The sequence below is a fragment of the Rhagoletis pomonella genome, unplaced genomic scaffold, assembly GCF_013731165.1.
Source record: "Rhagoletis pomonella isolate Grant_MI unplaced genomic scaffold, Rhpom_1.0 Rhpom_scaffold_00001, whole genome shotgun sequence".
In the NCBI taxonomy this organism is placed as follows: domain Eukaryota; kingdom Metazoa; phylum Arthropoda; class Insecta; order Diptera; family Tephritidae; genus Rhagoletis; species Rhagoletis pomonella.
Window position 1 is genome coordinate 84,718,916 of NW_023458555.1, and position 10,175 is coordinate 84,729,090.

Below are 10,175 nucleotides of genomic sequence, written 5' to 3' on the forward strand. Positions count from 1 at the left end.
TTTTTCTTTTATTATAGTAGTTCACTTTCAATGCATATTCCAGATTCCAATTAGTTAATAAACAGAGAAATTACTTCGTTCAACTTCAATACCTCCGCTCCTAAAAGCTTGCGTACCTCTTCGATTTTTCGCAGAAGGAAGTGCCACAGCAATGACTTCAATCTTGGTATCTTGGTGTGTCGGTAGTCTTAAAAGAGGTGCTTCAGTTGATAAGGAAAGAAAATTGCAATCAGTGTTCGCTTTTGTTTTGCCAAAAGCGCGCACTCCACGGGAACTAAAATTTGAAGTTATTGTTTTGTTGTTTTCACCATATTCTGTAAAACCAAACTGCATTGCAAAATGTTAATATCGTTCAAATTATTATAAAGTGAAATAGATGGCATACTTTTAAAACAGGCAACTTCTGCTTATGTAGGTTTTTATATATTTTGTTTCGTCGTGTGTTTTATGAAAATAACTTCTGCTGTGTGTTCAACGAGCTTAAAATTAGTGACATTTATGTGTTTTGTGCACTTACATTTGTTTAAATTGGTCTGACTTCATCCATTTTATTCGGCGAATTTGGCAACTTTAACAACAAATTACTTATGAACTATGAGTCACTTCGCGGTTCTGTCTTCAGTTTTGTGACGTGACCTCCTAATTTTTTTCTAAGCGTGGTGCGCAAAAAAAACTTTAGCATGCGTTAAGCTGGCTTTACATGAGACGGTTTTTTTAGGCGATTCAACATTGCTCGTTTGCCTCAAAGTAGACAGCAAGTCAACTTTTGCAGGGGATTATCGCCTATCAAAAAATTGCCTCAAGTAAAGGCAGCCACGGGCTTGAGTGATAGGCGAGCTACTGAGGCAAAACCATTGGCAAGGCAACAGAGGTGCCAATCTGAAAGTGGCGAGTCGACTTCCCAGGATTTCCACATCCACTCACTGCTGTACTCGTCGGATGAGGAGGATCGCAACTGGGCGGACTCCCTTCCGCTGAGTCAGCTCAGTTAGGGATCGGATGATTCTGGGAGACCGGCTGCAACAGAAGGAGCTAAGGTGACTCAAGGCCATGCCAAACACGATACCGAAAAGGACAAGGAGCGTAAGAGGAAGATGGGGTACAAAAGCTCTCATGGATTTCTCGCGAGACTGCGAGAGCGCGACCCCGCCACTCTTCAGAAGAAGCATGCCTACATTGTACCGAAGTATGAGCGACTCCGTGAGCAGAAAGCCTCGAATGCTTCCGGAAATGAGGCCGCTGTCTCTGGAAAAGCCACCAGACCTGAAAAAGGAGACGAGGTATCCAAACCCCCTCCGTGGGCGGTAGCTGTCTGCCGATGAAGAAAGCTGCTCACTCGTCCGCTGGTGGAACTAACAAGCAACGATTGGGCGGGGAGAAGGCCTCGACATCGGCAGCTGCTATTGCCTCCAGTGGCAAGGGACCGGTTTCCCGCAATCCGAAGGGGCAATTGTCCGACGACAAGACACAGAGTAGAAGCGGGTGAAAACCATATCAACTTTATGCTCGGCGCCGGAGCTCCAGGTTGCGATCATAGACTGAAATCACCCGGAAGGAAAGATTCCGACGGACAAATGGTTGCTCCTTGAATTGAATTATGAGGGCACTACTTGGCGAAATCCAGCGTACCAAAAATAACAACATTGGTATGTTTGATGGAGCCAAGTGGCAGAAGGGAGTCAGTTGTTGGATGCGGTAACAAGGAGTCGTTAGACTTCCTAACAAACTGCGTCCGCAACCAAGCTGAATTTTGGGCCAACGCACGACTTGAAGTTGTTCCGCTCTCAGAGTAGCAATCCCGTACGACACTGCGAGTGTGGATCCCGCCCTCTCGTGGAGGACGAGACCTCACCTGCCCTAATCAAATGTCAGAATGTCAAAATAAGATATGGCATCGGTTACCTTAAGGTGATCATCCCCGATGCTGAAAGTGAATCCGAAACGCCTAAAGGTGGTGCAGATTAATCTGCATCACTGCAGGGCAGCATCGGATGATCTGCTGCTCGTGGCTCTAGCTAGTGCCGGGGAGGGTCACAGGTCTATCCACCAGCGACTTTCTACTTCTCACCTCACAGACTGAACGTAAAACTAGAAGCTGTATTCTGGTTAAGAAAAGCAATAATATTCTCTTTCTTCCCCAATTTAGCGCTTCGGACATGACAGTGGCAATGTGGGAGCAGAGGGGAGCACCCGACATCACCCTCGCATGTTGTTGTCCTTGCATGTTGAGCTGTTTCAATGGGGTCGGACCAGAGGGAGAGGGGTGCTAGTTGAGTCGGATTGAGCTGGCATGTGAACAGGTGGTTGGTGTCGCGAGGGGATTCTCCACATGCCGGGCACTCATTGGGGATATTGGGGTCGAGTCTGGACAGGTAGCTGTTGAAGAGGCTACAGTATCCAGACCGTAATTGAGCCAGGGTAACGCGGCTCTCTCTTGACAATTGAAGCTCCGTCTATTCTACGGGTGGTGATTGAGCTCCAATTAGGGCATTCATAAGTCGAGAGTCAAGGTAGGTGGTGACTGACTCAATGGCTCGTCTGTATGTCGTCGGGTCCAGTGGTTGGTCTACGTATAGCTGGACTGCGTCCTTGTATACGAATAGGTGCCCCCTGACGTGCCTGGGCGGAGGCACCACCAGAAATTGCTTACAAAGCATTTTGTTATGTTCCCTTACGGGGAGCACTTGGGCTCGCAGTGTAGGTAGAGCTCAGGCGTCATCAGAAGGCACCCAGTCGCTGTCCGGAGTACGGCGTTCTGACAAGTCTGTAGCTTCGTCCACTGCGTCCAACTAGTCCCCGGCGTCCAGACTGCCGCAGCACAGTTTAGAACCGGCCGGCCAATTGCCTTGTATGTTGCCAGCAACGTTTCTTTGTCTTTGCCCAAAGTGCTGCCGGCGAGCGACTTGAGAACCTTGTTGCGGCTCTGTACTTTATTTACAACTGCGGTTGTGTGCGTGGAGTAGGAGAGTAGGCTATCGAAGGTGACCCCTAAAATTTTCGGGTTAATTACAGTCGGTATTGGTGTGTCATCGACGTGTATACCTAACTCTAGCCCAATGATTCCCAAAGTGATCCAGGTGGACTCCAGGGGTCCACGGAAGACTCGACGGGGGTCCACGATGACGTGAACAAAATATGGGGTCCATGAGTTGTAAATGGGGGTCCACAAAAATTTAGCTGGTTTCGATAGTAAAGAACCAAAATGGTTGCTTGATAGCCTCTTTATTTAACTTTAATTTTTTTGAGTGGTGTTTTGGGCGCACTGCTGCGCTTACCGTCACTTTTAATACGTGGCAAATCCTTAAAGGCCGCCTGCAGATTAAAACGAACCGGATGTTGGTATAACACTGAGTGGGGCGCGGCGGAAGTACCTAGCGGCAGAGACTTGTGTATTTTCAATGCTACAGGATAGTACGCCACCATTACCTTTAGTGAAGAGATCCTATAATGTTGAGTTCCCTGAGACTTAATGCTGGTTTAATTCCATCACTGAGACCAGACTAACACATTGTCGAATCTTCACTGATGGCTCCAAAACTGACTGTGGGGTCTTTTTCGAAGTTAATGGGGATAAGCTTCACTTTTCTGTTCGGGAATATGCTTCGGTCTTCCAGGCTGGGGTAACTGCAATCCGCAAAGCCATGGACTACGTGGTGGAACATAGGTGAAGGGGAAGGAGTTTACGTGTCTGAAGTGACAACCAAGCTGCACTTAAGGCTTTGGCTAATTAGAGGGAACTACTTTAATGCAAGTCTCGACTAAATTATGGTGGTAAACATAACGAGCTTGCTTTACTTTGGGTGCCAGGTCACTCAGGTAATAAGACATCTGACCATTTGGTCATTATTGGCTTTAGACCAGGAATTGCAACCAGTTTTAGCACACCCACTTTCGGTCATCGAAGCAACCATCAGAAACTGGGTGAATACTTCGCAGGTGGGCAAAACTCATGTTCCCTTCAATCCCAGAAGGTCTATCTAGTTTTTTGCTCTCACTGATCACACGACACTGCAGACTACTTGTTGGACTGCTGACTGGTTACTTTACGTGGCACTAACACCCGACTGTGGTAGGCGTAAATGACAAGTCCATTTCCCCATTCTGCCTTGAGGAGGATGAGGCGGTGGAAGACTTGTTGTGCTTCTTGCTTGCTTGGTTGTTTGTCATCGATATTTCTAGACCCGTGAGTGATAAATATTTTTCGCCTCAAGTTAAAAATGTGAGTGATAAATATTTTTCGCCTCACGTTAAAACTCGGAGCGATAAAAATAAAAATGATGTCATCAACACAAATAAACTACTTTAAAAATACTCCACGTACAAAGTCATGAGGACGCTGAAAACTTTATGAGCTTATGGTGAAGATAACGTAAATAACACTAGGGCCCGAAGTGGTCTTTAAAAATATAACTCAGAGCGGGAGAAAATTTTGATGGATTTGCGAGCTCTATTTTTCAAAATCTGCAAGTGTGTAATCACATTTTTTTAATAAATAGAAATAAAAAATAATAGAAAGAAAATATTTTAGTTTTATTCTAGCCACTCCGAGTTTAGTTTGAATTCACCCGCGATACAAATTTACATAGTTAGATCTAATATTCACATTTAATTTTTTTACGAGCTTTGGGTGTATTTAGAAATGTATCAGTAGGGGGTCCACCGAAACCAGTAAATTTTTGAAAGGGGTCCAGCCTGACCTACTAGGTCCGTTCTCTCACAGGGGCGGTTTCGATTTAGGCCACGAGTTATTTGGGTGTTTGTGGCATTAAGTGCTGTGGTTGTGCTATGCACTTTACGGAATCCGTGCTGATGCTTCGCTGGGGTCAGGTGGTAGGTGAAGTATGGGAGTAGCAGGGCCTCTAGTGTCTTCGCGACCGGGAAAAGGAGCGTTATCGGGCGATAAGATTATCCTTTGTGGGCGGGCTTCCCCGGTTTCAGCAGTGCGACCACTCTCCTTGATCTCCACACATCAGGAATTATGAGAGTGGCCATAGACAGGTTGAGGACCTCCATTAGGTAAGCTACTCCCGTAGGCCCCAAATGTTCAACATACAGATTCAGTCGGGTCCAATGGCTTTGAAGGCTTTCGCCTTCCCGATAGCCCCCTTCACTTCACAGCTGGTGAAAACAAGTGGTACACTGTTTTTTGGTAGCTTGTGCAGCCTCCTGGTCACTCGACGTTCGGCCCTGTCTACCGAAAGATGCAGTGTGAATTGCCTACTGAAGTAGGTTGCGCTTTTCTTCGGGTCCGACGAAGCGCGATCTTCGAATGAGATTTCCACTCTGTCATCACGCTTCGTTCGGTTAGACAAGGACCTCACGGTCGACCAGAGCTTACTCACACCAGATGTGAAGTTACAGGCCTTCAAGTGCTCCTCCCACATTTTCCGCTTGTGCTGATTTACCAGTTGCCGAATCTCCAAATTAAGATTCCTCAGACGAGGGTCCCCGGGATCGACCTGGCGTAGGTGGTCACACACGGGATGAAGCGAGCCGCTGCGATAGTGACTACCCTGCGGAATTGGCGTTCGCCAGCATCTACGTTTGTGAGTGTGGGAAGGGCGGCTTTGTTAAAGTTGGTGTAGGTTCGGTGGTCCGCGGGAGCAAAGTCGGTGGGCTTATTGATCGAGATGATTATAGGTAGATGGTCTGATGCTAGTGTTAGCAAAGGTCGCCAAGATATGCTATTGATCAGGCCAGCGCTAGCAATTGTAAGGTCTGTCGAGCTGCTGCAGCTACCCACAATCCTGGTGTGGGCGTCGTCGTTCATGGTGCAGAATGTCGAATCGTCTATCTGCTCAGCTAAAAGGTTTCCCCTACGATCATTGGCCAGGCTTGAGCGCCATAGATCGTAGTGCGCGTTGAAGTCACCTACTACCATTCGGTTTTCACCTCTGAGTAGCGCACCTATGTCAGGGTGATATCCTGCCGGGAAGCAGGTGACAGGGGGTATATAGACGTTAAATATTTCGAGCTCGACATCGCCTGACAGGACAGCTATGCCTTGACATTCTAGGGTGGTGTCCCTCAGGTCCACGTCTTCCTTGATAAGCCGATACTGCACTGTGTGGTGTAGGATGAACGCTAACCCGCCCCCATTATCTCGCTCGCGATCTTTACGGAGGACATTGTAGGCGGCGCAACCCAACAGAGTTGAGTTGCTGTGCAACTTCTTTTCTTGGACCGCAGCTATCAATATGCCACGCCAACCCATAAAAACTACTATCTCCTCAACCTTGCTTTGGAGTCCGTTGCAGTTGAGTTGTAGGAGTTTCGTATGCCTTGGGAGGCTAGTCGCGATACGGGGGTTGAGGGAGGAGTGAGGTCTACCTTGGGCCTGTTGCATCTGGCTGGGAGGTTTGCCGCTGCCCAGGGGAGCTTCTAGGAGCCGTGTAGGCTCTTCGACTGTTGAGTGCATTGCGCGAATCATCTTCATCCTCACATCTTCATACATGCCATACGATGCAAGCGATCCCCCGTCAATATCCTTCAGGAAACTCACCGCATGGGCGGAGCAACGAGGGATAAGTATGTGGGCTGGCTGCGCCGCGAACGCTCACCACACGGCGTGGAACAGCTCGAACATCAACTATAGAGGTGAGTCACTCTTTAGTTACTTATTATCCACAAAACTTACTATCTGTAACAAGGGTAATCACCCACCATAATGGAGGAGGTTATAGATATAACTTGTAACTAACTCGAACAATGTTAGGGTTTACGGCTTGCACGTCTCTACAAAATGATCTTTTTCTGATCACTGTCGCATCGTTTTCTCTATTAACCTAAGTAAACCGACACAAAAACCTTATCGAAATCCTCGTAGGAAAAATTGGAACAAATTCAGCCAGTTGGTGTCTGGAACGCGCCCCCCGTGCACGGTCCAATTTCACGGCCAATTTCAGCGGACCAATTGCAGGGAGCGGCCTTCTGTCTAACGAAGTCTCTCAACGAATGTTACATAGGAACCTGTCCCGAGAGCAAACCTTCTAAGCGACACCCAAGGTAGTGGATGGCCGAACTAAGGCGGATGAGGATACCAGCTAGGAAAGCTTTCATTAAAGCGAAGTTCAAAAAAGAGATAAAAAAAAGCGAAGAAGGTTTCGTGGTCCAAATTTTGTGATGACCACGCGACTAAGAAGGTACCTCTCGAAAAACCCGACTCCTCCCGGTTTCCTGTAAAAATCAGGAGGAGTACACACCGAAAGCAGCCTTGAAACACTGAAACACCTTATGAACGTCCACTTCCCTGCCTGCGGTGACGCAGGGGACACAGGAACTCAGCGAGATTCTACAATCTGCAGTTAACCATCTAGCAGGGTGGGCAGAAAGGAACGGTCTAGGGGTCAATCCCACTAAAACCGAACTTTTTCTGTTCACCAAGCGATATAAAATAGACAATTTCCGACCTCCGGCCCTCAATGGAGCAAATCTTCAATTGTCAAAAGAAGCAAAGTTTTTGGATGTTATTCTCGACTCTAAGCTTTCTTCGAAAAGGAACACCGAAGAACGGAGAAAGAAGGCGCTCAATGCGCTCTACTCCGGCAAAGCTACGATTGGAAAATACTGGGGTCTGCAGATAATACATTGGATTTATACGGCGGTAGTTAGACCTATTCTCAGCTATGGCGCCCTGTATGGAGGCAGGCGGTTGACACCAAATCCCATCTACTCAACTTCCAAAAGGTCCAAAGACAAGCATGCCTTTGCACAACGGGGACGATTTTTTCAACGTCCAGGCGTCGCTAGAGACCCTCCTGGATATTCCACCCATAGACCTATATGTTAAAAGTATCAGGTCACGGAAATTGACTTCCATCGAAACTTCGAGATCCATTTTCCTGACAGAAGTGACTGGGAATTTAATATTGCTCTCACCGATGACGAAATACCCATCTTCACAGACGGCTCCAAAATGGATATCGGAACAGGATCTGTAGTGCGATTCCCATTTTTCTTAACGACAATATTCGTATCGTTAGCTAACGATTCCGACAAGTTTCGTTAACTGCAATTCTCAAGCACACTTTTAGCGAATATTGTCGGTAGCTTTGACAGTTGTCTAACGAAATTTGTCGATAGCCTAGCTACGAGTATTTTGTCGCTGAAAAGCCCAACGATAAAGTTGTTTTAAGTTTTTATTGAGAAAAATTAGACAAAATTCATCGGTAAGCAAACTTTTGTAATAAAAATTCTAAATTCGTTTATAAAAAATACAACTTTCTAAAAAACGACAATGGCGTTCCAGTTTCTTGGATACGATGCGGAAATGGCCCAACAACGACAACAAGCAAGGAGTTTTGCAGCAGAACGCGCTCTACTAAGAGAAGTGGACAGCCCCTTTGATTTGGACGAGGGCCAATTCAAAAGGTTATACCGGCTGACCAAGTCTTGTTTATGAAATTGTAGACAAAATTGGCAGTCGTCTTGAAAAAAAAATATGTATCAGCATTATCGGCTGAAAAGCAGGTAAGAAATCTCAAACTTCTTGGTCAAACAAAGGCCATCAATTTAAAAAGGGAATTCGTCGATTTTCAGGTGCTTGCTGCGATTCGTTTTTATGCGACCGGCTGCTACCAACGGCCAGTGGGAGAGCAATGGGGACTCTCAATGAGTCAGTCTTCCATTAGTCGGTCAATTCATAGGGTAACTGATGCCATAAATGAAATTATGTTTACGGGAAACGTACGTTACCCTATGACGGTAGTTGAACGACAGGTTGCTCGAAATATTTTTTTGACAACGCGCGAGCCTTTTGAAGGCGCTATTGGTGCAATTGATTGCACGCACATAGCAGTTATTGGGCCAAAAGCTCATGAGGAGGCATACATTAACCATCACGGCTATCACTCCATAAACGTTCAAATGGTAAGAAATGCATACATACATATACATTTATGTAAATATATATTTGTATTTCTGTATGCCCGTTTTTTCGTTTACTCGCTCCCAGCTTTTTAAAACAGCGCTTATTTTTTTACAGGTGTGTGATCCGAACCTCGGCTTATTGAACGTAAATGCAAGATTTCCCGGTGCACGCCATGATGCATACATTTGGAATGCCTCCGCTGTTCGAAGGGCAATGAAGCGAGCATATGATCGGGGAGACCATAGCACATTTTTAATATGTATTGTTCTTTAGAAAACTGTGTCGAACGACTTTTTGGAGTTTTAAAAACAACATGGCGATGCCTTTCGAAGCAGCGAGTACTTATGTACGAGCCAGGCTTCGCTGGCAGGATTGTAAACTCCTGCGCACCTCTGCATAATATGCGACTCAACACAGTTGAAAGCAATAGCGATATGCAAAGTGAAGAGCAATTTGTGGAAGCAGTTTTGGAAGATTGGGAAGAATCTGTTCACCCATCAGCACTCGCCAAGAGAATGCAAGAGCGCCTTATAGCTACTAAATTTACTTAGCCAAAACATTTAAATTAATAAATATTTATCACATGCATACATATGTGCTTTTTATTCTTATTTTTTATTTATTACACTGTGTAAGTCGAAAACTTAGGCAAAGGTTTTAATTGTTGATCGTACTTAATTGCGGCATTCTAAATTCAATTGATTCTCCCGTTTTATCAGATTGGCTCCAGTTTTCGAGATAACGGTACTTGAAAATTTTCTTAAATTTTTACTTTTTTTATAAATAACACTCTCTTTCTTAGTTTTAAGTTTAGTTTAGTTTAAAGTTTTAGTAAAAAACTTTAAACTGAGGGAGCTATTTATAACAAAAGTAAACATTTAAGCAAATTTTCAAGTACCGTTATCTAGAAAACTGGAGCCAATCTGATAAAACGGGAGAATCCATTGAATTTAGAATGCCGCAATTAAGTACGATCAACTATTAAAACCTTTGCTCAAAAAAAAGTTCAAAATTCGAGAACATTGTTATTAACCAACAGCTTAACAGAACTTGTTAAATCTTCCAAGGCGTTTGCTACGCGCCCAAAGGCCTGGGCATGGCTTCAACTTGCTGTTTTGCCGACTCAGCTTGCACTTTGGCGGCTTCAGCCTGCATCTAAAGTAAAACGACGAAATATAAGGCAAAAATTTAGACAAGGTAACTTATACTTACCATCATAGCATCTGCCTGCTGCTTTGCTACTTTAGCGAAAATCTCCCGCGTACTTTCCATTATGGACTTTCGCTTCAAATTCGAAGTTCGCCTG

At 45.4% G+C, this 10,175-nt stretch overlaps 1 pseudogene; it reads left to right on the forward strand.

Annotated features, from left to right (window-relative positions):
* The first annotated feature begins 8,236 nt into the window (after nt 1-8,236).
* LOC118733722 lies at nt 8,237-9,837 on the forward strand (annotated as a pseudogene).
* Nucleotides 9,838-10,175: the final 338 nt, after the last annotated feature.